The sequence below is a fragment of the Peromyscus maniculatus genome, chromosome 11, assembly GCF_049852395.1.
Source record: "Peromyscus maniculatus bairdii isolate BWxNUB_F1_BW_parent chromosome 11, HU_Pman_BW_mat_3.1, whole genome shotgun sequence".
NCBI lineage: Eukaryota > Metazoa > Chordata > Mammalia > Rodentia > Cricetidae > Peromyscus > Peromyscus maniculatus.
In genome coordinates, this window is record NC_134862.1 from 47,930,124 (window position 1) to 47,934,606 (window position 4,483).

Here is a 4,483-nt window from a genome sequence, read left to right on the forward strand (position 1 = left end):
AGAAGGGTATCTGCATTTCAGATGGAGTAAGCGTAATGGTTTACAGCAGTGTGCATCTGAAACAATTCCAAAGTTTGATCAATCAAGGTTTAAAATGAAGAAAACTGACTGACAATAAATTTAAGGAAAGTATCACAGAAATTGCTCAAATCATTTTCTACAGTTTTTGCTACAGAAGTTATATAAACAGCTTACATGAGGTTACAGAAGTGGACATCAACATTTTTCTTCTTTTTTGTGTGAGTACAAGCTCATGATTTTATTGTCTTCATAACAAGATCAGCTTAGAACTGGATCACCTGGCCCTTTCTCTTCTTATCGCCTCCCAGTTCAAAGTGCTTGCATCTCTTAATAGCCAGCATTTTCTTAGATCTGCAGTTGGGCTCAACACACTCAAGTCTCAGAACAATCTTCTTTGTAGGTTTAGCCTTTTTGCAGAAAATAGGCTTAGTCTGCCCACCATAACTGCTCTGTTTCCTGTCATAGCGCCACTTTCCCTGGGCATACAAAGAATCCTTGCCCTTCTACTATGTCACTTTGTGGGGTTGGTGCTTGCCGTAATTCTTGCAGAACGTCCGACGGGTCTTAAGAATATTCACCATGATGGCAGGAGCGATATTGCCACAGAAAGAAAGAGGCAAGGCCAGCCGACATTAACATTTTTCATTCGACAAATGAGCTCTTGATAGAAGACAATCATTTGCCTGGCATGAGGAGGGGAAATGATCATCAAAACTAGGCATGCTCCATGCCCTACCTTACTATGGTGGAAAACCTAGTCATTAATTAATCCTCCTGATAAGTTCAGAACACAGGAAACATGTGAATCTCTGATTGAAACACACAATGTTACATTTGGTCTAATCTTGATGTTGAAAAGTTTGCCTGAAATGAAGAGGTTGACTGTCTATCTCTATCTGAAACAATAGTAGATGTTAGTTGAGTGTGGGGAGAAAAAGGAATATTCTCAGCAGAAAGAACAATGGAGCTAAAGAAGAAACCTGCGTACAGGGAATGAAAGGGGCTATATGTGGTACCATGAAGAACAGCAAAGTGTGGGAAATGATGCTGCAGAAAGAGACAGGAACCAAAGCTTGCCAGGCCTTCCAGGTTCCAAGACTTTATCTTTATCCTAAGAATAATAAGGACTTATAGAATCCTTGTGAGCATGCATTTTGATAGGCTTGCTAATGATGTTCACATGGCCAGATGCTGCACTGTCACCCTCTTCTCTGTCCTATGTGACTTCCCAGTAGCATTAGAGTTCGTCTTAACTTCTCTAGCCATTGTCTTTTGTCAGCTTCCAAAACACCATCTACACATGGTCTTTGACCCTGATTGGCTTTTTCACGGGAGTGTTCATGTTGGGTCTTCTCTATCCACCTGACTTGGAAGGGTTCCTATGACACACTAAGAACTCGGTGTTGGCCCCTTTCTGCCTTCCTGAGTGACTCACAGATTTGCAGTTTGAGCCAAGTCTTTCGTGTTGACATACAGATTTACATCATGAGCCGCATCTTGCTCTTGGCCTCTCAACGTCGCTGCATATTGCTTTGGCTGGTGTTCATCTGTTCTAGTTTGTCTAACCCTTTTATCATACAGCTTGCTGTTGCACTGCTTTTAGATGCAGTAGTACACCTGTCTCTGGGCTGCTTCATGCAGGTTCTCTCATGATTTACTCTTAGTAGCATCAGCTAGTGTCAAGTCTCTAGACTTAAATTTGCTGCTACATTCTTGACAGTCCATTGATTGACTTGGCGCCAACCCAACAGACACTGGCAGTCTTCATCCATCCCTTCTTTAAACCTGCCTCAATTCTCAATCCTATCTACAGATGTACCAATATGCACACAGTAAATTTTTCTAAAAAAAAAAAAAGAAAGAAAGAAAAAAGTTTGCATTTTATTTCTCCCTTCTTTTTACAACTGTATTTAATTCGTGAACAAGTCTTTTCACTCTGTGTGAGACACCTGTTAATTCTGCTCTATCTCCACCTGGAACACATGAGATGAAGCACTCGTACTGTTGGAAAACCTTTTAAACTGATCTCCAAATTTCTATCTTCCATCCCTTCAATTGCCATTCCAAGGAGTAAATTAATCTTCTATCAATACAAATAAGGTTATATTAAGTCTTGTTTAAAACATACCAATATTTTCCAGGTTTCATTTGAATAAAATTCAGCTTCTGGGGACATTACTCAACCCATTTACTTATATCTTCCATTTTTCCCATACTATGCTCTGAACATGCTCTTTCCTACTTATTTCACATTTATCACCCTGAACATTCGTTAATCAACAGCTTAACTTCCTCATAGAGATTGTCTACCTTAAGACTTTGTTAATTTTCTCCCAACCTGGTGATGTATTCATTTATGTTTCTACATCTCTACCTCCTTCACTATAAACTTGACTTGTAGATAATAGACTGTTTTGTCTAATCAGTGGTGGTTACTATAATGATCTTATGGAAAAATCTAATGAATGAATGAATGAACCAATGATCAAATTTACACACAAGGCTGGGTTTATACAAAATATTGGAGTTGATAGGAATAGAGGCTCAGGATGGTGGAGAAGCTTGTGCTTGCCCTACAGGAAAATGTACTGATGAAAGTGATATTGATCCATGACTGAATCAATGGTCACAATAACAGATTGAATAAACATTATTATCAATGAACAAAATATTGTAGGAGAACAAAACTTTTCTATGAACTACTTTTTTTTCTAGGAACTACTTTTATATGTTTATTATTTGAAAAATGCACATTCTCAGATTCTGACATTTTATCATTTAAAAACTTCTGTACTAGAGCTGGTCAGATGTTTTGTGGGTTTAGATCACTGGCTGTTCTTGAAGAAGACCCAGCTTCAATTCCCAGAACCCACATGGAAGCTCACAACTGTCTATAACTATAAGTTCAGGGGACATAACACTTCCTTCAGGTCACCGTGGGGCCTATAAACCATTCATAACACATAAAAATAAAGAAAGAAATACTTTTAAAAGAAACATAAAAAAAAACACCTTTCTACTGAACAAAGAAGTCTGCCTTATTGGATAAATCCACTCTCTTGTCTTTGTGTTTAATGAAAATACAGATAAAACTCAGTCTATTGTGGGCCAGAGAGATGGCACAGAGGGTAAGAGCACTGAATAGTCTTCTAGAGGGTTAGGGTTCAACTCCAAGTACCCACAGAATAGCTCACAACCAACTGTAACTCCAGTTCCAGAAATCTGACACCTTCTTCTGGCTTCTGGTACACCAGGCACAGATGACGCACAAAAATGCAAGCATAAAAATGTGCACTAGACTTCCAATTTCAGTGAAGAGGAGGGAAGGAGGGGCCAATGGAAGAGAGAGATTTCCCCTGAGACCTTTTCCTACCATCTCTTTCTGCAAGTTGGACAAGAGTCTTTGCACATAGGGAGGGGTGAGGTGACAGAGTAAGGGCAGCCATGAGGTTGAAGTGTCAAACTGTGGGGGATGGAGACCACAGAGCTAAACCTTAGTGACAAGGACTCTCTGAGCTAGGAGGCACAAATGGGAGAGCTGCTGCTCTTTTTCTGGCCAATGTGAAGACACTGTTGATTACAGATGTACCCTGATTTAGCAGTGTTCAAATGTGCTTTATAAAGCAAGTACGTCTCTCAGAAGAATGAGATACAGTGGTACAACCTAGAAGATGCAGGAAAGCAATATAATTGTTTTAGGCTTGCTCAGAGTAAAAGCTACTTCCAAAATGGTAAAAGCAAATTTTAAAATTCCAAACAACAGTCATACTGATGCTCTAGGTTGCAACACAGAGTCATGTGGCAGAACTGTCCCATGAATCCTAGCTTGGATTCCACTAAAGTGAATTAGATGAAATAAGACATGAGCTATCAAGGAAGGGCTTGGTGCTGCCTCAACTGAATACACCAGGCCTGGCTGTCCCCCCCTGGGAGAACTTACCCTGTTGGAGGAGGGGATGGGGGAGAAGGTAGGGGGGAGTTGGGGGGAGCAGGAGGAGGGAAGAAAGGAGGCTGTGTGGTTGATATATAAAATGAATGAAAAAAAAAAAGACATGAGCTAAAGGCATATGAGCATGTGTAAAGTTGAGATCAAATGTTTCCAGAATTTAAATTTATTTTAAATTTCTACAAACACGCTTTTGGCATTGCAAAGCCATCATTTACTACTTTGACGAACATCCAAAGCACCTTTAAGAGGCCCACCCTCTATTGTAATTTTTTTGAACTTTGTAGCATATGAGCTCTGGTTTCACTAGTTTTGGAAGCAATATTGAATCTGTCTCAGGCTGACAAAATGGGCTTTTAGATGCAGGTGAGCTACACTTTGCTCTTATTAATAGAAATAGCTGCTAGGATGTTTAGAATAGATTGAATTTTGTGACTATAAAAACTTTTACCCAATGGTTCATATCTTCTTAAAATTAAGTTCATTTAATTCATCACAATATCTTTCTACTTTCAC

The 4,483-nt window shown here is 39.4% G+C and overlaps 1 pseudogene; it reads right to left on the reverse strand.

The window, feature by feature from the left end:
- Positions 1–237: 237 nt before the first annotated feature.
- LOC102907554 (large ribosomal subunit protein eL42-like) lies at positions 238–602 on the reverse strand (annotated as a pseudogene).
- Between the last annotated feature and the right edge of the window lie 3,881 nt (positions 603–4,483).